Below are 22,899 nucleotides of genomic sequence, written 5' to 3'. Positions count from 1 at the left end.
GCTGCCATCGCCGTTTAGGTTTGACCAGAAGAGAGGAGGTGATGGTAGTGGATGTTGGCGTTGCTGTATATGAGAAGGAGGGACTGGTACGCTGTTTCCACGCTACTGCGTTGCCATCGAAGCTCTTTGCCGCCGTTTTACTCGTTGGAATGTCGTCACTAGAGCTGCAGCTACTCCATTCTCGTTCTTTTTTGGTAGAGTGAGTAACTCTTGTCCCGAAACTCTTATAGGTTTTGTTCTGTTATAAATACTGAGGATCTTGCGACATTAATGTCTTATGGTTTGATTTGCCAAGGTTGCATGCTTTGTTTGTTGCTGTCGCAGCATTTTTTGGCGGAGTTTCTGTGGACGTTGCGACTGCCGCTACTATGAACTAAAAGAATAAAGGGAGTTTGTCGTGTAGTCGAGTTGCGATCGAGGTAGGCTTTTTTTAAAACCTATTTTATTTCATGGAATTGTTATAATTCAATATTAATGTGAAAAATGCATTTTTTTTTTGTGATTGCAAGTCTTATGGACTGAGTTGAACTATTTTGGATAAATGGAACTAGTTAAATGATTTTGGATTTTTAAGCAATAAAATTTAATGAGAAGTTAGATTGTTTGTGGTTATGGATTGTGATTGTTTACCTGATAGTTTAAAAGTGATTGGTTGCTTAAATTCTTGATTTTGTTGACTTCTATGAGTTGAGCTGGTGCTGTGGTGGTTAATGAAAGTTTGATGGGAACGATTGAGAAACTGTTTGGTTAGGACAGGACCCTTGAAGAGTGGCCAAGTCCGATTTTTAGGAGAGATGCTATCGAAGTTTTATAAGAACTTGAGTGAAAATTGAATAATAATAACGATGAAAAGTGGTGCTATTTAGAGACTTCGTATTGAAGACTCATTTGAAAAATGTGGATTTAAGAATTATGGTTTGAAAAATTTCTGGTGAATTTAAAAGCAATTGACTTTTATTGGTAAGTTCTAGTGATTGGCGTGTATATATATAGACTATTCAATAAAGAAATGTTAATTATCACTTTTCAAACTGGTTTTCTCAGTGGTGGGATTATATTGGCCCACTACCTGAAATTTTACCCCCAGCTGCTGATGAGGGGCTCAAGATTTTCAAACACAAATTTTACCAACAGGAGTCCATTACTTCAGTTGACTTGAAGTTCTTTTCTACATTTGCATTGGCATGGATATTCTCATGGCAATACAGGTTTGGCAAGAAAGATCATCCTAAAACTCCATCAATGCTTTAAAGGAATGCATAGGTCAAATGGTGGTCCCAATTCGATACAACCATGGCTCATCCCAACGAAGTAAGGAAATGGTTCAAAGAACATCCTCAATTTATCAAGGTACTGGATCAAGAAACATTTGTTTTTCTCAATCAAAAGGTCCAGATTGTAGCAGCTCTTGCAGAGTCTCAATCCAAAAAATCATTTACGAAAAATTTACAGCAAATATTACAGTTACTTCAAGCTGAAGGAGACCAAGAAAGGAAACAAGATCTAAACTTCTCAATATCATCTTCCAATGATTATATTCAAAATGAAGATGACTGTTTTGGAATGAATCTACAAGAAGATTAAAGTTATTCACAAAATTTTGTATTTCAATTTGTAAAATTATTAACCGGTACTGTAGCTATAGTGTAGGTCAACATTACCTGAACTGTAAAAACAGTAAATCTTTAGGTCTATAAAAGCACACTTCAGCAATATTTTGAGGCAGAATTTTTAGAAACATAAGAATAGAGAGAGAAATGAGAGAGAGAGAGAGAGAGAGAGAGAGAGAGAGAGACAGATAGGCTCTAAGAATCCTTTGTAAGTCTTTTACTCTTATCTTTTCTTTCTTCAATTTTCTTCAATAAAGAACTTTCAGTTCTTTATTTTCATATTCTTTTTTAAAGCTTCTGCATTTGCATATGTGTGCAGAATACTGCCACATTTAACTTCATACTAACCTGCATATGTGTGCGGACTGCCGCTGCATCTAACTTCATATTTAATTTCTGCCTTTGCATCTGCATTCAAATAATTAATTAACATTAATTATATCGTTACTCTTTCTCCTTATCCCTCCTAGATCCACTTTGGGCATATATGGTAAATTCAGAACCTGATGGGGAAGTAGGAATATTTTTATTAACATTAGACTAATTCTGATTCACATGAATACTAGTATCCTTTATATTTTTGTTATGACTGTTTATGTTTCCTTTGTAAATATCGTAAAGCTAATTTCCAGATTTGGAAGTATAGGTTATTTCTTCTTATCATTTATAAGGTGGTAGCAGTAAGACTTGATGATTAGACAGTAAGACTAACTTGGTTATGTTCCTGTAAATGATAAGAATAGAACGTTAAAAGTCTCTGGTGGCTATGGATATGTAAAATTAGGTATTTAAAGAAAAAGGAGTTAAAATCCAGTTTTAGTGGCTGAGTGCTAGTTTAATGTTAATATGAATATTTATAACGAACCAAAAGAAGGCAATGATAGCAGTAAGTTTTATAAAAATGTCTTTTTTCTGCTCCTTCTCTCATCGTTTTGCTCACAGTCTTTCTTCATCCCACATAATATCCAATATTTTTTCTGAGAAAGTGACTCGACCTGAGAAACTCTCTCCAAAACATAATATCTTCGAAGAAGAAGTCTGTTTTGAAGATATTAATCAAGTTATAGACAACTGGGAAATACCAAACATTCCCCAAGATGAACTATATGTTCCTGAAGAAACTAAGCGTGTCAGCAAATCTGATTATATTATCAAAACTGCCAAAAATATTCCTCTAAGACCCGAGTCCGGTGAAGAATTCTACCTTTTAAACAAACAATCTACTCAAGAACATATCCGCAAATATAAATATCTTCAGATAGGTTGTGTTCATGTTGCAGTTAAACCACTCATTAAAGAAGGTTTAAATGCATGCATTTTCATGTGTCTAAGAGATGTTAGGCATAATAATTTCTATGATTCCCTCATAGGAACTGTTGAAACAAGTCTAGGGCACGGTTGGTCTATTTTAATTGCTTCCCCAACAAAATTGTTTGTTAGGTAGAAATATCTTAGACTTACTATTTCTTAACATCTGAATTCATGGCCTTGACATGAAGGAAGGATCTAATCCTGCAGCCTTAATATATAGGATTTAATATAAAGTCATAAATACTTGTAACTCCAGAGTCCTCTTAAAAACAACCGACCGTGAGACAACTTTGTTTGTCACAGATATGACAAAAACAAACGTTACTATACCTCACCTTATCAAATGGGATAAAATTGATCTCCCTTAATTTTGGGCCATAGAAAGAGCCATTCCTACTATACCTAGACAGGCTCTCCATTTATAAGAAATTAAACAGGATAAAATTGGAAAGATAGAAATCTTTTTTGATAGAAAAAATTCTTTTTCCTAGCGGACTGAAGCCGCATCTACCTACAGATTTAACTTCGCCTCGGCAAGGAGATCTTTTTCTATAAGGTTTCATTCCTCTCTTCCTAATCCACACAATAGGACAACCATGCTTATAGCATAAAAAACAACATAGATTATCTTTTTAAAGTAGATATTAGTACATCTCATTCTGTGAATGTCATATCAACTTGGAAAACCCAGGAGGGGGAGTTGGTCAAGTCCGAATTTTTTTCAACAGGAAAGTTCATCCTTACAAATAACCTAGATTCTAAATAAAGCCCTGTTATGGCTTCACCCTTCAAAACAATAAATCTAGACGAACCTATTGGGCCTAAAGATATCAAGAATATCATGGAATAGCCAATTATACCAACAAATATCTCTAAACTTTAGGTCAAAAACTTAGCTTCACTAGTGTCGGCACATATGAAGTCCAAAAATCTCTAGAAAAATCTTTGTTTAAACCTTTTAAGATTAGTCTGAAAGCTAGACAAAGTCTCAAATATTCTATTTTAAAATAAGAATAAGGAGCTTCTAAACTTATACACAAAATAGATCATCTCCTCAGCCAAATAACCATCCCTAAAACTCCTCAAACCACTGAATCATCCACAAGAGTTACTAGGCAGTCAGCTAAAACATCCATCATTGTTATTCATGAAGAGTCGCAAGACTTTGAAGATGGCTTAGATTCGTGCAGAGTCAACCCTATCATGACCAACTCCTTTACAAAATAGAAAGGTCATACTAAACCTCATCCACACTATCATTTCCAAATAACTGCTCCTGACCTAGCTTTGGAAGATAGAGAGTTAGGCTTCAACAACTTTAATGCAAACATTTAAGAATGGAACATAGATGAAAAAATTGAATACAATATTATGCTTATGTTATAACATATGACAATGGTTTGTACGACCTATCAAACTGCCCATGAAAGTTCTGAAGAAGCAATAGCAAATGTTATTGTGTCAGATTTTTTAGGACAACTTAAGGTAGGTGGGATAATTATCTCACTAAGGACCAAAAAGATTCTATCCTTTCAACTGTTAAAATCAATGATAATGGTGAACCTATTCTTAATGAGAATGAGAAAATCATCCCAGATGATGTTAGCACCTTGATCTTTACTATAGCAAACTATTTCATAGGAGATCTATTCCTGTGGAAAGATCAGTCTGTTTAGCTCCTATCTAACCTTAAATGCAAAACTTTGTCTAACTTTAGATGGTATAAAGATACCTTTTTAATCAGAGTCTTCACTAGAGAAGATAACCAACAGCCGTTCTAGAAAGAAAAGTTCTTAGTCGGACTCCCAAAATTTCTGGAAGATAAAGTAAGGGATAAAATTAGAAGCCTAACTCTAGATGGAATTATTCCATATGATTCCTTAAGTTATGATCAATTAATTTTGTATGTCCAAAAAATGGCCCAAAAAATTTGTCAAAATGACAAAATTCAAAGGCAACTATCCCGCAAAAATGCCCAAAACAAGAGAGACCTAGATTCCTTTTGTGAATAGTTTGACCTATCCTCCTGTAGTAAAAAAAATACAAAACATCCTTACCACAAAAACTGGTGGCCCGATTGAAACTCACGACAATGAAAACCTAAGAAACATTACACGGTCCCTCCTAGACAAAGAAAAGACAAAGAAAAAGTACCTCACAAAAACCAGATTATCTATTTTAATTACAAAAAATCTGGTCATATCAGTAACTACTGTAGATTCAAGCGAAAGATCAACAATCTAAACCTTGATCCTCAGATTTAAAAAATCAAGTCATACTAAGAACTCCCTTTATTAGAAATCTTTTTCTGTTGATGATGTCATATGAAGGTATTACCACCTATTTAGGAGGATTTCCAATAATTTTTCAATTTGTTTCAACCCCCATTCACAAGACACTCAACCTCTTCCAATACGAAGCCAATCAAATCAGCTTCTTAAAAGAAGAAGTCCCTTTTAAGGCCCTAGAGACCCAGTTACAAAAACCTGAAACCCAACAAAAGATTAAAGCTCTTCTTCAACAAATGTAAGAAACAATATGTTCCGATTTGCCTCATGCATTTTGGAATAGAAAATAACATATTGCGGATATCTCTTATGAAAAGGATTTCAAGAAAAGCCAAATTCCAATAAAAATTAGACCCATGCAAATGAATGAGCAACTCCTCCAACTCCTCCAATACTGTCAAAAAGAGATTACAGATCTCTTGCACAAAAAGCTTATAAGGTCTAGTAAAAGTCCGTGGTCTTGTTCCACTTTCTATATTAACAAACAAGCCAAATTAGGAAGAGGCACTCTTGGAATAGTTATCAACTATAAGCCTCTAAACAAAGCTCTCCAATGAATGATATTTTTAATCCTTTTTCCGACTTTGCCGTCGTTTACATAGATGACGTTCTCATATTTTCACAATCCTTGCATAATCATTTTAAGCATGTGAAAATTTTTATGCACACTATCAAGCATAATGGTCTAGTAGTTTCTAAATCAAAGATTAATTTATTCCAAACTAAAATCCGTTTTCTTGGTCACATGGTTTACCAAGGAACGATTACACCTATAGATAGGGCTATCCAATTTGCGGATAAATTTTATGATCACATTATAGAGAAACAACTTCAAAGGTTTCTTGGCTGCCTAAATTATATAGCCGACTTCATTCCAAATTTGAGCACCCTCATCAACCTCTTCATGAACGTTTGGAAAAAATCCTCTCCTTAGACAGATAACCATACAAAGATTGTCAAACAACTCAAACTTTGTGTCAAAGAACTCCCTTGCCTTTTTACCTCTCTGTTCTCCAAGCCTTAAAAATTATTGAAACTGATACCTTATATTTAGGTTATGGTGGTATCCTAAAACAAAAGCTAAATAATAAAAGAATGCATCATTGTATTTACATTTAAGCATTGGAATACTTCCCAACAAAATTATTCCACTATAAAGAAAGAAGTTTTATCAATTGTTTTATGCATTTTCAAATTTCAATCTAATTTATTAAACCAAAAATTTTTTGTCAGGGTAGATTGCAAGTCTGTTAAAGATATTTTACAAAACGATGTAAAGAATCTTGCATCCAAATACTTTTTTGTTCGATGGTAAGCAATTTTAAGCATTTTTTATTTCAAAATTAAATACATTCAAGAAATCTCAAACTCTCTCACTGATTATCTAACTTGTGAATAATTGTAGGGATCATATTTGAATGCCTCAAAAGGCATCTTCAGCCTCTTCAAGAGGCAGAGGCATTTGCCTAACTCTACCAGGGTCAATTAAAAGATCAGGGTCGAGTACCCCAACAGGGTCCTCTACCCATTAACCTACCTCATCAACCCAAAAACCAACTCGGTTATCTACCCAGCTAAAATATATGGTTGAGTCATCAACTCAACAACAAACTACGCAAACAGCCAAACAGACCAAAGCAGACTATGCCTTTCCAATCCAAACCCTTTTAGCCTTACAAGATGCGGGACTAACAAAGCTACATCATAAATTCTGAGCTGATATATGTGACAGTTCAAATGAAGAAATTGATATTTCAAACTTACTAACCCAAGCAGCGAACCAACAAACAATTTGTCAAGACCCAAAAGGCAAAGCCATTACCAAAGTCAAATTACCCCAATCACTTAACCAAACCCAACTTCCAAACCTTTAACCTTTAAAAACCCAAACTACATATATTTGAAAAAACAAGTTCTCCTCTGTTTTATTAATTGAACCAGAATTTGGAGAAAAAACACCTTATAAGGCAAATCCAAAAGTTTTTCCCCCCATGATTTCACTTTAAACCAACAGCCCTTAACAAAACGAGACAATTCTACAAATTTATACTTGTAGATTCTGATTTGGTAGCAATAAAACATTACAAAGACCCTAAAGATTTCGCAAATACAACCTACTCAACAATCCAAATCCTAAAGGTTCTTACCCTAGCTCAATTTGGAAAAACCCAAATAGTATTACAAAATTTTTACAACCATTTGACCCAATAGAATATTCTTATTGGGATTACATAGATGCATGGACAAGGGTTTTCTGGTTTCAAAACAAATAAAACCGGCACTCTTGGTTCATTTATTTCAAAAGAAATGCTAATTATCACTTTTCAAATTTATTTTTCTTAGTGGTGGGATTATTTCGGTCCACTATCTGAAATTTTACCCCCACCTGCCGATGAGGGGCTCAAGATTTTCAAACACAAATTTGACTAACAGGTATCCAATATTCCTGTTGACTTAAAGTTCCTTTCTACATTTACATTGGCATGGGTATTCTCATGGCAATACAGGTATAGCAAGAAAGATCATCCTAAAACGCCACCAATGCTTCAAAGGAATGCATACGTCAAATGGTGGTCCCAATTTGATTCAACCATGGATCATCCTGACGAAGTAAGGAAATGGTTCAGAGAACATTCTCAATTTGTCAAGGCAATGGATCAGTAAACATCTATTTTTCTGAATCAAAAGGCCCAGATTGCAGCAGCTCTTGCAGGGTTTCAATCCAAAGAATCATTTACCAAAAATTTACAGCAAATATTACAGCTACTTCAAGCTGAAGAAGACCAAGAAAGAAAACAAGATCCAAACTCCTCAACAGCCTCTTCCAGTGATTATAATTAAAACGAAGATGACTGCTGATGTGAGTGCATCATTGCCTGTTTTTAGTTGTTATTTTAGTAGATTTTAGTTTAGTTTTCATACAAATTTTGTTAATAAATAAGTAATGGCATGAAGTATCTCTGCATAAAACAAAATCTCAAGCATAGGTGAATTTTAGCTAATATACAAGGAAAATGTGATAAAATAGATCACATAAAGTGAAGTTTTGATTTTGAGTATTATTAGCACACTTAGTATATAAAGATCATCTTGGATATTACTTTGATACACTTATTTGTTTGATGATAGGCAAAGTAGAAGCAGAGGAAGGCAAAGTTGGAGACCAACGTTGGTGGCAAAGTTAGAACCAACGTTGGAGTGAAAAATTAATGAACCAACATTGGTATGCAAAGAAGATGAACCAACGTTGGTGGGAAAGTTGGTGAACGTTGGGCCAAGTAGAAGAACCAACATTGGTGGGAACGTTGGTGAACCAACGTTGCCACACCAATGTGCTCGACAAAATGCATAGAAAAATCGGCGGCCACGCGTACGCGTGAGAAGTGAAAAATTGACAAGCCACGCGTGCACATCGCCCACGCGCACGCATGAGAAGAGCGTTGGCGCACCAACGTTGTCAGCAACGCTCGTTTTAAATACCAGCGGTACTTTATTACGTTCATATATGATTACTCTCATTACGGGTATCTATGTTTAATTCATGAGAAGTCCCAAGCCATGGATGTTTTCAAGTCTTTCAAAGCTGAAGTTGAACTTCAACTTAGAAAGAAAATTAAAGCTGTCAAATCTGATCGTGGTGGTAAATACTACGGAAGATATGACGATTCAGGTGAGCAACGTCCCGGGCCATTTGCTCTTTTCCTAGAGGAGTGTGGTATTGCTCCGCAATACACCATACCAGGCAAACCTAGCATGAATGGTGTTGCAGATCAAAGGAACCGAACTCTTAAGGACATGGTGAGAAGTATGATTAGTCATTCTTCCTTGCCTGAATCACTCTGGAAAAAAGCCTTAAAGACCGTAGTGTACATCCTAAATAGGGTGCCAAGCAAAGCAGTTAACAAAACCACATATGAAACTTGGACTGGAAAAAGACCCAGTATAAAGCATTTGCATATTTGGAGATGTCTGATGAGCGGATAATTTATACGCTTTTTGGCATTGTTTTTACATAGTTTTTAATATGTTTTAGTTACTTTTTAGTATATTTTTATAGTTTTTATGCAAAAATTCATATTTCTGGATTCTACTATGAGTTTGTATGTTTTTCTGCAATTTCAGGTATTTTCTAGCTGAAATTGAGGGACCTGAGCAAAAGTCTGATTCAGAGGCTGAGAAAGGACCGCAGATGCTGTTGGATTCTGAGCCTCGTGCACTCGAAGTGGATTTTCTGGAGCTACAAAAGCCCAATTGGTGTGCTCTCAATTGCTTTGGAAAAGTAGATATCTTGGGCTTTCCAGCAATATATAATAGTCCATACTTTGCCCGAGATTTGATGGCCCAAACTGGTGTTAAACGCCAGTTAGAGACCCTTTTCTGGCGTAAAACGTCGAAACTGGCACCAGAACTGGAGTTAAACGCCCAAACTGGCATCCAAACTGGCTTTTAACTCTAGAAAGGGCCTATGTACATGTAAAGCTCAATGCTCAGTCCAAGCACACACCAAGTGGGCCCTGAAAGTAGATTTCTGCACTATCTGCACTTAGTTACTCAATTTCTGTAATCCTTAATAACTAGTTTAGTATAAATACTAGTCTTTCCTATTGTATTCGGACCTTTTATCACCTTTATCATCTATTATCAACTTCATGCTTTGCTGGCCTCATGGCCATGCCTAGGCTATTTTCTCTTATGTATTTTCCAACGGTGGAGTTTCTACACCTCATAGATTAAGGTGCGGAGCTCTGCTGTTCTTCATGAATTAATGCAAGTACTATTGTTTCTCTTTCAATTCACGCTTACTTCTTCTCCATGATATACTCTCATACTTAATTCAGTTAAGTCAGAATGAAGGGGTGACCCGTGACAATCACCCACTATCTTTGTTACTCGCTTAGCCAAGATCCGTGTGCCTGACAACCACAAGCGGTCTACATGATGTTCAATGTAGTCATTGGACGACAACCGGAGTATAGTCTCTTGGGTCTCTAATCCACGGTTTGACTTGCCTCTCCTGACAACAGAGCATTTGAATTCGTGAGATTAGAACCTTCGTGGTAGAGGTTAGAACCAATTGGCAGCATTCCTGAGATCCGGAAAGTCTAAACCTTGCCTGTGGTATTCCGAGTAGGATCTGGGATGGGATGATTGTGACGAGCTTCAAATTCACGAATGTTGGGCGCAGTGACAGTGTGCAAAAGGATAGAGAGATCCTATTCCGACATAAGTGAGAACCGACAGATGATTATTCGTGCGGTAGCTGTGCCTGGTATTTTTCATTCGAGACGAGAGATCCAACAGTTGATTAGCCGTACAGAAACCGTACATGGACCATTTTCACTGAGAGGATGGATGGTAGCCATTGACAACGGTGATCCACCAACATACAGCTTGCCATGGAAGGGAGCACGCATGATTGGATGAAGACAATAGGAAATCAGAGGTTCAGAAGCAACAAAGCATCTCCAAACGCTTATCTGAAATTCCCACCAGTGAATTAGATAAGTATCTTTATTTTAATTTACGTTTTATTTATCCTTCAATTATCAAAACTCATAACCAATTGAATCCGCCTGACTAAGATTTATAGGATGACCATAGCTTGCTTCAAGCCGGCAATCTCCGTGGGATCGACCCTTACTCGCGTAAGGTTTTATTACTTGGACAACCCAGTGCACTTGCTGGTTAGTTGTACCGGAGTTGTGAAAAGTGTGATCACAATTCCGTGCACCAAGTTTTTGGCGCTATTGCCGGAGATTGTTCGAGTTTGGACAACTGATGGTTCATCTTGTTGCTTAGATTAGGTAATCTTCTTTCTTGTTTCAACCTTTATTTTCTTTAAAAAAGTTTTTAAAAATATTTAAAAAAAAAAGTTTTCGAAAAAAATGTTCTTCAAAAATTTTAAGAATGAATTCCACCTTAGAGCTCCATGATGATATGTTGAAGCTTGGCTGGCTATTAAGCCATGTCTAATTCTTTTGGACCGATGCTTCCACTTATCATTGCAGCTATTGGAGGAGCCTTTGGATTCTCATTTATAATTCTGTGCTAAAGCTTGGCTGGCCATTTGGCCATGTCTAATTCTTTTGGACTGAAGTTGTAGACTAACATTGCATGAATCCTGGAATTCTTATTAAAAATTTTGAATTTCTTTATTTTCTTTTTCTAAAATAATTTCGAAAAAATACAAAAAGTTTAATAAAATCATAAAAACCAAAAAAATTTTGTGTTTCTTGTTTAAGTCTTGTGTCAAATTTTAAGTTTGGTGTCAACTGCATTTTTTTAATTTAATTTTTTTTAAAAAAATTTTGAAAATTCATGCATTATGTTCTTCATGATCTTCAAGTTGTTCTTGATGATTTTCTTTGTTTGATCTTTACATTTTCTTGTTTTGTGTCTTTTCTTGTTTTTCATATGCATTTTCAAATTGTTAGTGTCCCTAGTACAAAAGTTCTTAAGTTTGGTTTCTTGCATGTCTTTCTTTTCTTAAAAATTTTCAAAAATATGTTCTTGATGTTCATCATGATCTTCAAAGTGTTCTTGGTGTTCATCTTGACATTCAAAGTGTTCTTGCATGCATTATTTGTTTTGATCTTAAATTTTTATGTTTTGTTTCATTTTGTTGTTTTTCTCTCTCCTCATTAAAAATTCAAAAGCAAAAAAAAATTCTTTTCCTTATTCTTCTCATAATTTTCAAAATTTTGAGTTGACTTGGTAAAAAAAATTTAAAATTTAGTTGTTTCTTGTTAGTCAAGTTAAAAATTTCAATTTAAAAACTTTATCTTTTCAAATATTTTTCAAAATCAATTCTTTTTCTTTTTTTTTATGATTTTCGAATTTCATTCTTAAAATTTTTCAAAATCTTTTTCATTTTTCTTTTAATGTTTTGGAAAATTTTAAAACTAATTTTTCAAAATCTTTTTCTTAATTTTATTTCATATTTTCGAAAATCCTTGCTAACAATTAATGTTTTGATTAAAAAAAAATTAAGTTTGTTACTTTCTTGTTAAGAAAGGTTCAATCTTTAAATTCTAGAATCATATCTTTTAGTTTCTTGTTATTCAAGTCATCAACTTTAATTTTAAAAATCAAATCTTTTTAATTTCTTTTTCAATTCTTTTTCAAAATAAAATCATATCTTTTTAAAATTTTAATTTCAAAATCTTTTTCTAACTTCTTATTTTTTCAAAATTTATTTTCAAATATTTTTCAACTAACTACTTGACTTGTTTGTTTTAATTTTAAAAAGTTTACTATTTCCTATCTTTTTTAAAATCACCTAACTACTTTTTCACTTCTCATTTTCGAAAACAACTAACCACTTTTTCAAAATTCTTTTTAATTAACTAATTGTTTTAAATTTTAATTTTATTTTATTTCTTTTAATATTTTTGAACACTAACTAAATAATTAAAATAAAAACAAAAAATTTTTCTTTTATTTTACTTTAAAAAAATTCGAATACTCTCTCTCATCTCTTTCTATTTATTTTATTTATTTACTAACACTTCTCATCTAATAATTTGAACCCTCTCCCTCTCTCTGTGTTCGAATTCTTCTTATTCTCTCTACCTTATTCTTCTATTCTTCTTTTTCTCTGACACATAAAGGAATCTCTATACTGTGACATAGAGGATTTCTATTCTCTCTTTGTTATCTTCTTTTTCATATGAGCAGGAACAAGGATAAAGACATTCTTATTGAAGCTGATCCTGAACCTGAAAGGACTCTGAAGAGGAAGCTAAGAAAAGCTAAAGCACAACACTCCGGAGAGGACCTTACATCAAATTTCGAAAAAGAGGCAGACATGGCAGCCGAACTTGAGAACAATGGTGGAGATGCAAAGAAGGTGCCTGGTGACTTTACTGCACCAACTTCCAACTTCTATGGAAGAAGCATCTCAATTCCTGCAATTGGAGCAAGCAACTTTGAGCTTAAGCCTCAATTAGTTTCTCTAATGCAGCAGAATTGCAAGTTTCATGGACTTCCATTGGAAGATCCTCATCAGTTCTTAGCTGAATTCTTACAAATCTGTGACACTATTAAGACCAATGGGGTTGATCCCGAGGTCTACAGACTTATGCTTTTCCCCTTTGCTGTAAGAGACAGAGCTAGGATATGGTTGGACTCACAACCTAGAGAAAGCCTGAACTCTTGAGAAAAGTTGGTCATTGCTTTCTTGGACAAATTCTTTCTACCTCAAAAGATGAACAAGCTTAGAGTGGAAGTCCAAACCTTCAGACAGAAGGAAGGTTTCCCCTCTATGAAGCTTGGAAAAGATACAAGCAATTGATCAGAAGGTGTCCTTCTGACATGCTTTCAGAATGGAGCATCTTAGGTATATTCTATGATGGTCTGTCTGAATTGTCCAAGATGTCATTGGACCACTCTGCTGGTGGATCTCTTCATCTGAAAAAAACACCTACAGAAGCCCAGGAACTCATTGACATGGTTGTAAATAACCAATTCATGTATACTTCTGAAAGAAATCCTGTGAATAATGGGATGACTCAGAAGAAAGGAGTTCTTGAGATTGACACTCTGAATGCCATATTGGCTCAGAACAAGATATTGACTCAGCAAGTCAATATGATTTTTCAGAGTCTGACTGGATTGCAAGCTGTATCCGGCAGTGCTAAAGAAGCCTCCCATGAAGGAAAGGCTTATGATCTTGAGAATCCTGGAATAGAAGAGGTGATCCACCAACATACAGCTTGCCATGGAAGGGAGCACGCATGATTGGATGAAGACAATAGGAAAGAAGAGGTTCAGAAGTATCTTTATTTTACATAAGTATCTCCAAACGCTTATCTGAAATTCCCACCAATGAATTACATAAGTATCTTTATTTTAATTTACGTTTTATTTATCTTTCAATTATCAAAACTCATAACCAATTGAATCCGCCTGACTAAGTTTTACAGGATGACCATAGCTTGCTTTAAGCCGGCAATCTCCGTGGAATCGACCCTTACTCGTGTAAGGTTTTATTACTTAGACGACCCAGTGCACTTGATGGTTAGTTGTACCAGAGTTGTGAAAAGTGTGATCACAATTTCGTGCACCAATGTCCAACTAAGGCATGACCTTATAGGCTGCATGAAGGAAAATTGGACTCAAGGACAATTAGTTGCTACTTTGTTGGTTACGCTGAGCGCTCACGTGGTACAAGTTTTACAATCCTGCATCAAGGTCTATTTTTGAAACCGGAAATGCGAGATTTCTTGAGGATGTTGAGTTTGGAGGGGAAGGAAATATTAGGAATGTTGCTTTTGATGAGGATTCTGTAACTGATAATGATTAGGTCCTTGGGCCTATTGTTGTTCAAGATACAGTTATAGTACAAGAGCAAAAGGAGAATCCTACTATAGATCCAGTTATAGTACAAGAGAACAATGAGAATATTGTTGTTGCTCAAGATACTGCTACAGTACAAAAAAATGATGAGAATCCTCCTCAACCCCAACCCATACAGCAAGCTTAATAACCTCAAGAAGTGTCATTAAGGGGATCCAATAGAGAAAGGAGAAAATCCATCTATGGTCTCAAACAAGCTTCCCATCAATGGTATCACAAGTTTTATCAAGTCATTACCTCATACGGTTTTGAGGTGAATATCATAGATGAGTGTGTATACCGCAAGTTTAGTGGGAGTAAATACATTTTTTTGGTCTTATATGTTGATGACATTCTACTTGCTAGTAATGATATAGGCTTATTGCATGAAACTAAGAAATTTCTATTGAACAAATTTGAAATGAAAGATCTTGGTGATGCCTCTTTTGTACTAGGAATCGAGATACTAAGAGATCATTCTCAAGGTTCTTGGATTATCACAAAAGAACTATATCGAAAAGATTTTAAGTAGATATGGCATGGAAAGTTGTAGACCAATGGACACAACCGGTCCGTAGCTAAAGGAGACAATTTCAGTCTCAAGCAATATCCTAAAAAAGATCTTGAGAGGACAGCAATGCATGATAAACCTTATGCGTCAGCACTAGGGAGCTTAATGTATGCTCAAGTCTGCACACGTCTCGATATATCATTTATAGTGGGAGTGTTGGATAAATACTTGAGCAATCTGGGCATGGATCATTGGATAGCTGTTAAACGCATAATGCATTATCTAAAGAGAACAAAGGATTACATGCTTATTTATCGGAGATCAGAAAATTTTGGAGATCATGAGGTACTCTGATTTCGATTTCGTGGCATATGGTTGCAAAACTTTGTCACTAAGCTTCGAATAGTAGATGACATTGAACGGTCATTAAAGATATTTTGTGACAATAAGTCAGCAGTACTATACTTCAATAACAATAAGAGCTTGACAAAATCGAAGTATACAGACATCAAGTTCTTAGTTGTCAAGGAGAAAGTTTAAGAAAAACTGATTTCCATAGGACATATAGGAACATAGTATATGCTAGCAGACTCATTAACCAAGGAATTGATCCCTAAAGTCTTTTCATGAGCACACTGTTCGGATGGGTGTCAATATTAGTGATGCCTTGATTTAGTGGGAGTTATTTTATGCTATATGTCCTATGACAGATATTGAATTATTTTTCTGCAGAATTAAGTTGATGGTTTATTTCATGTTGTATGAAATGTTCATTTTGCAATATTTGTTTTGTGTTTGATCTCAATAAAGTTGGACCAGCTGGAAATAGACATGCATGAGATCACTTGGCATGTAATTTTCATATTACTCATCCAAATTTGATCTATGTTGTTAAGTATATTAGGATGGTGATTGTCGTGGTTTAGTCACGACATTAATGTGATAAAAGCTACGGTAGTTCCATATCTAATATATGAGACGGACTAGATTGTTAAAGTAATGGAAGAAATAGCATTCAGATGCGCGCATAAAGTTTATAAGATGTGATTATGCCAAGAAAGAATATATGTATAGCCCAAGTGGGAGATTGTTAGGAAATTTAATTTCCTAATTTGATTGTGGACAATAAATATATTAATTGTAATTACAAATTATGCTATTTCAAATTAAATGACTTATATAATGATGATCTCATTTATTATTATAAATGCTAATTGAATAAGTCATTATTACTTTTGATTTGGAATTAAATGAGAATAAAACCAGATATTATCTTTTGTTCTTTAGATAATCTTTTTGGATTTTAGATATATTATCTTTTGGGTTTTAGATACTATTTTATTTGGGTTTTAGGGTTTAATAGGTGTCATGCTCAAATATAAATAGACCTTCAGGGTTTCAGTCCCCAATATACCAAAGCTGCCTTTGTTGCTCTTTCCCATCAAAAGAGTCACAATTCAGCCACCTAGGAATACAGAAGGTTTTGGTTGACGAAGATCGAAAGAACCACAAGATCCAAATCCTTCCATCAATTCCACCAATTTCTGACTCTTATGAGTAAAGGTACGCTTCCGCATTATATTATATTTTTGGTGATTCAATATGGATGATCTGGGTTGTTGAAATTGATTTATTCCGACACCGAAGACTCCCTCGAGAGGGTGTTCTGTGTGTGAAGAGTGAGTCCGAAGACTTCTCAAATGGTGTGTTTAAAATGATAAAGCTAAGGTCCTATTTATAAGCTACTTAAATTGCAAATTCAAATGAAATTTAAATTACAATCAAATACAAAATTTCTAACTATTTTTAGATGATTCTTGTGGTTTTAATTGGTTGGCAATTATGGACTTGCTTGCATTATTGAATTAGAGTAAACCTTGAGTGAAATAATTAAACCAAATTTGGGCTTACTAATTAACGCCACCTTTTATGCTCCATGGGTGGGGTGACTTGGCGTTAGCTTCAGCATTACTAACGCTTCACTACTTTAGCGTTACTAACGCTTTGAAGTGGGCCAAATCATGCTTCAGGACTTTGTCAAAGGCGTTAATTGAGAGTGCGTTTTGGATTTGTGGCGTTAACAACACATGCTTCATCTAGTTTGGCGTTAATAACGCCTTGGCATGCATTGCTTCCTTTCTTCATTGGCGTTAATAACGCCTTATGCATGCATTGCTCATATGGCTTCGTTGATTTATGCTAAAACATGCATGCTTCTTTACTGGCATTATTCATATGATTCACGCTAATATATGCATGCCTTCCTTTGATTCATGCCATAGCTACAAGAAAAAAGGCCTATGGCCAAGCTTTTTTTTTTGCCACGCTTAAAAAGCGTGGCCAAAAGTGGTCAATGGCCACGCTTTTATGAGGGTGGCAATAGATTAGAGATTTGGCCACTTTTTTTATTGCCACGCTTCAAAAGCGTGGCGAAAAGTATCAACGGCCACACTTTTGTATGGGTGGCAATTGGTTAGAGAAACGGCCACGCTTTTTTTTGCCATGCTTCAAAAGCGTGGCCATAGAGAGAAACAAGGACGTTTTGAAAACGTGGCGATAGGGTTTCATTACGGCCACGCTTACAAAGCGTGGCCATATCCTAATACGCTTTTGGCAAGCTTTAAAGCGTGGCCAAAAGGTTCTTTTCTGCCACGCTTCAAAAGCGTGGCCGTAGAGCAAAACAGTGACGTTTTAAAAGCGTGGCGAGAGGGGCTCCAACCCATTGACCCTAACCCGGCCCCTGACCCGGCTCCCAACCCGGTACCCCCAACCCAAAGACACTAACCCTAATCACTCGAAACCCTAAGCCTGAAGAGCGCCTCCCATTAGCCTTAGCCCTTCACCCTCACCCTTCGCCCTTCGCCGTGAACCCTTCGCCCTTCGCCCTTCACCCTTCGCCTTCGTCACTCGAAACCCTTCACTCTTGGTTCTGAAGCTCCTTTCTCCCTTTCTCCCTCCGTTTCTTTCTCCCTTTCTCCCTCCGTTTCTTTCATTCACAGAAACTCAGCCAAAAAACCCTAGCACTGTAAGCCTACACCACCGCCGCCGCAAGGAGTGGCATACTGCTGCCGTCCGTCCATCCATCTAGCTTCCCTCGTGCTCCAAGTCTTCAACCCCCGTTCGCTGTCACCGATCGCAGCTGCTTCCTCGAGCTCGGCGTCCGTCGTCTTTGTCTGCTCAGCTGCGCTTCCGCCGCCGTTGGTTGCCGTTAACGTTCGCGTCTTCGTTCAGCCGTCGTCTTCATTCGCGTTCTTCGCCGTTCACTGTTCGCTTTCGCGTTCGTCTGGAAGCCACGTTGCTCTGCTTCAAACTCTGCGACCAACCCGTGCGCTCCACCTAGCTGTCGAACTGCTCTCTTTTGTCGCCGCCGTGAGTTCCCTAAACCCACCACCAGACAATACACTCACACAACACCAATACTCTGCTTGAAACTCCGCAACTTCTTATTTCTATTACTATAAGTAACTATTTGATTTGGCAGTGGTTTGGATCTTTTTCATAGACTGAATTAAAGTATACAATATTATGTTCTCTTCTCTATCACATTGATACTAAGCTTTGAATTCTCTTATTTCGTTTCAAGTTTACCGCACTCAACATGTTTGATGAAATGCTTTAACCGTATTTTGGGTTGGTTTTATGAATAATCTTGATACTAGTATCTAGTAAGCTAATTTTATGAAACTATCCTTATTTTATGAAACTATCCGTATTTCGTTTTCCCCCCTTTGATTAGTTCTTTTGGGATTTTGATAACTTGTGAAGGGTTATTTTAACTTACAAGTTTGTTATTTTGAAATACGCAAGCATTCACAGGTGACGGTAGAAATACTGAAACAAATTTTTTGTTCTTCATAGATAATTTGCTTATCTTGAACATTTTATGAAATCATGGAGATGTCTGATGGAAAGACTGTAAAACTGTTTCAATGTATGGTTTATGCAAAGGAAATCACCTTGCTTTTGTTTATTATCTAACTTTTGCCTCTATTTTGTTATAAACCTTTTCCCTGTTTCAGAGACGCCCGAAACAGCAGAGTTGCTCTGTTTGACGGCATTGAGGAGGGAGGCATCCGAGCATCATCACTTTACTCCTCCTACATGCAGCTCACTTCCCACATGCAAGATTTAGTTTAACTGTTCAAGTCAGTTAGAAAATGATCCCACATTCAGTTATATCAACTGAAAAAGAGTCAGGCCTATTAGCAGAATTGAATGGAACTGAGTAATTCAACTCATTATTACATTTGTCATCGAATTCTATTGAGACTCAAACTCTTTTTCCCTTTCCCTTCCTCTCATTTCCTTCTTCTTCTTCCTACCCTAGACCCTAAACATTTACCTTACAGAAAAGTATAGATTTTTAAAGGTAGTGTAACATTGGAAAATGAATTTCCAGGATGCATGAGCAGCAGAAAGGCATTATTATCAACAGAGCATTAATAAGGAGGGTAAAACAAGATATAAAAGCTGTGAGTAAATGTAATTTAGAATAAATTGAGAGATAAAGCAGGCACAAGAAGTTTGGTTTTGGTGTGAACTTTGTTTCAGTTGTGCCATGTGTGTGTTCCAAGTTTTGGTTAACTTTTTCTTTCTTTGATAGGCGAGGGTTTTGGAATTGTTCAATGTATATTGTGTGTTTAGTCAAATTGAATTGCTGATATATGCAGAGAGTATGCTATCCTGCAATACCAAATGGAAAAAATCTTTGATGGACTAGTGCATCACCTTATTGTTCACAATCCTCTAGTGTGTATTATTATTAGCATGACTCTCTTAATAGAAATTTAGGACAACTTATCTTTCTAATACGGGAAGGTATATTGTCAACACCAGCTATTCTTGCTGTGATAAGGAAGCAGAAGGCAAGCCAATCTAATTAACCCCTTTTTATCTTAGTCCTGGTGCGTTGGGTTATTTTTTGCTGTAAAATATATAATGATTCCTATTTATTGATTGATTTTTTATGTTTGCAGACTGATTTGAGGTTCCAGAACCTTGCTATCCTTGCTTTCCACAAAGCTGCTGAAGCCTACTTGGTTGGTTTGTTTGAGGACACCAACTTGTGTGCCATCCATGCCAAAAGGTCACCGTAATGCCCAAAGACATTCAACTTGCTCGCCGCATCCGTGGTGAACATGCTTAGGCTGATTGATTTCATGCTTCTTGATCGCTTCGGAATACACCTTGTGTTACTAGTTTAGTATTGTTCAAGTTTCCTATGCCATTGTATAGTTCTTGACAATCTTTTAGGTTTCAATTGATGTCTTTAGAATGATTATTTTGGTTATGGTACAGTAGATCATAGAAAGATACTACAAATCGAATGATTTGATTACTGGTGTAAGACAATTTATTTTGGATTTAGCTCTTAATAATTAATATTAACTTTGATACAATTCTGAATGTGTTGGGTATTTGATATGTGAACTTCAGTAGAATTTCTTTCTCAACATGACAGCAATGATAGTGAGCTTTGTGATTTAACGGCCGTATCTCTTGTTATTGCCACGCTTTAAAAGCGTGGCCGTATCTACTCCTATTGCCACGCTTTAAAAGCGTGGCCATATCTCCCTCTATTGCCACGCTTTAAAAGCGTGGCCGTATCTTCATTTATTGCCACGCTTTAAAAGCGGGGCCGTATCTCCCTCTATTGCCACGCTTTAAAAGCGTGACCACATCTTTCACATACGGCCACGCTTTTAAACGTGACAATCTATAAAAAACGTAGCAAAAAAAAAAACGTGGTGATAGGTTTGAAAAAGCGTGGCGACAGAGCAACCGCCACCCTTGAAGAGGCCACCCTTTCAAAAGCGTGGCGATAGCTCAAAAAGCGTGGCGAAAAGCAATCGCCACGCTTTTTTCAGCTTTTCGCCACACTTTAAAAACGTGGCAATAGACATATTTTCTTGTAGTTTCATTAATTCACGTTGGCGCCTCCATTTGGTCATTCATTGCCGTTAATAACAACTTCATGCATGCATCAGGCTTCGTTGGCTTCATTGCATGCTTCAAGGCTTCATTTAACTCGTTGGTTCATGCATTATTGACACATGCTTCATTGAGTACCAACGCCAGCATGCTTTGTTGATTAAGGGCATTAGTGTTGGGTATATTATTATGAGAAGATGATAAAATTTTATATTTGTGTAATGGTTTCAAGGCACGATTAGATCGCTTTCTTTAGAGAGATATTTGTCCCCATACTTAGTTGCTATAGGGTTGATGACAATACTCTCCCAGGATACAATGAAACCTAAGAATTTCTTAATTAGCAATAATAAAAAATTCTCAACTCTCTTGAACAAAGAAAAACTCTTAATAGTTGATTAAAATGTACACTTAGTACTTCTTTTTCTGAAATAGTGGACAAGGACTTATTTATACATATTGCACGTAGCAATTATGATTTGTTACGTATACAAATGGTTGTGCCTTTTCTATTGCCAATGGATACAATGTTTTGAACATACACAAATTAAGAGTTGTGTCCCTTTAGCCAATAGAGACAATGTTTTGAACATACACAATCCTTAAAAGGTTGTGTCCCTTCAACCAAATGGTACTAAACGGTTAGTAACTGTTTATTAATATTAATTAATCAAATTTGTAAATACCTTTTGATTAGAGGATAATTTATACGCTTTTTGGCATTGTTTTTAGGTAGTTTTTAATATGTTTTAGTCACTTTTTATTATATTTTTATTAGTTTTTAAATGAAAATCACATTTCTAGACTTTACTATGAGTTTGTGTATTTTTCTGTGATTTCAGGTAATTTCTGGCTGAAATTGAGGGAGCTGAGTGATGAGCGGATAATTTATACGCTTTTTGGCATTGTTTTTAGTATGTTTTTAGTAGAATCTGGTTACTTTTAGGGATGTTTTCATTAGTTTTTATGTTAAATTCACATTTCTAGACTTTACTATGAGTTTGTGTATTTTTCTGTGATTTCAGGTATTTTCTGGCTGAAATTGAGGGACTTGAGCAAAAATCAGATTCAGAGGTTGAAGAAGGACTGCTGATGCTGTTGGATTCTGACCTCCCTGCACTTAAAGTGGATTTTCTGGAGTTACAGAACTCAAAATGGCGCGTTTCCAATTGCGTTGGAAAGTAGACATCCATAGCTTTCCAGAAATATATAATAGTCCATACTTTGGCCGAGTTTAGATGACGTAAAAGGGCGTTGAATGCCAGTTCTACGCTGCTGTCTGGAGTTAAACGCCAGAAACACGTCACAAGCCAGAGTTGAACGCCAGAAATACGTTCCAAACTGGCGTTCAACTCCAAGATTGACCTCTACACGTGTAACATTCAAGCTCAACCCAAGCACACACCAAGTGGGCCCCGAAAGTGGATTTATGCATCAATTACTTACTTCTGTAAACCCTAGTAACTAGTTTAGTATAAATAGGACTTTTTACTATTGTATTAGACATCTTTGATCAGTTTTATGCTATCTTAGACTTTCATGGGGGCTGGCCATTCGGCCATGCCTGAACCATTATCACTTATGTATTTTTATACGGTAGAGTTTCTGCACTCCATAGATTAAGGTGTGGAGCTCTGCTGTTCCTCAAAGATTAATGCAAAGTACTACTGTTTTTCTATTCAATTCAACTTATTCCGCTTCTAAGATATTCATTCGCACTTCAACCTGAATGTGATGAATGTGACAATCATCATCATTCCCCCACGAATGCGTGCCTAACAACCACTTCCATTCCAGCTTAGATTGAATGAGTATCTCTTGGATCTCCTAATCAGAATCCTCGTGGTATAAGCTAGATTGCTGGCGGCATTCATGAGAATCCGGAAAGTCTAAACCTTGTCTGTGGTATTCC

The 22,899-nt window shown here is 36.1% G+C and overlaps 1 long non-coding RNA gene across 1 annotated transcript; it reads left to right on the top strand.

Moving 5' to 3' along the window:
- Nucleotides 288-8,063, top strand: LOC110267190. Its single transcript, XR_002354547.1, has 3 exons — nucleotides 288-419; nucleotides 1,209-1,350; nucleotides 7,961-8,063. It is a non-coding gene; the product is annotated as an uncharacterized LOC110267190 (long non-coding RNA).

This window comes from Arachis ipaensis, chromosome B09, assembly GCF_000816755.2.
Source record: "Arachis ipaensis cultivar K30076 chromosome B09, Araip1.1, whole genome shotgun sequence".
Lineage (NCBI taxonomy): Eukaryota > Viridiplantae > Streptophyta > Magnoliopsida > Fabales > Fabaceae > Arachis > Arachis ipaensis.
The sequence above is the reverse complement of the archived record's forward strand: the minus strand, read 5'-3'. Positions and strand labels throughout refer to the sequence as shown.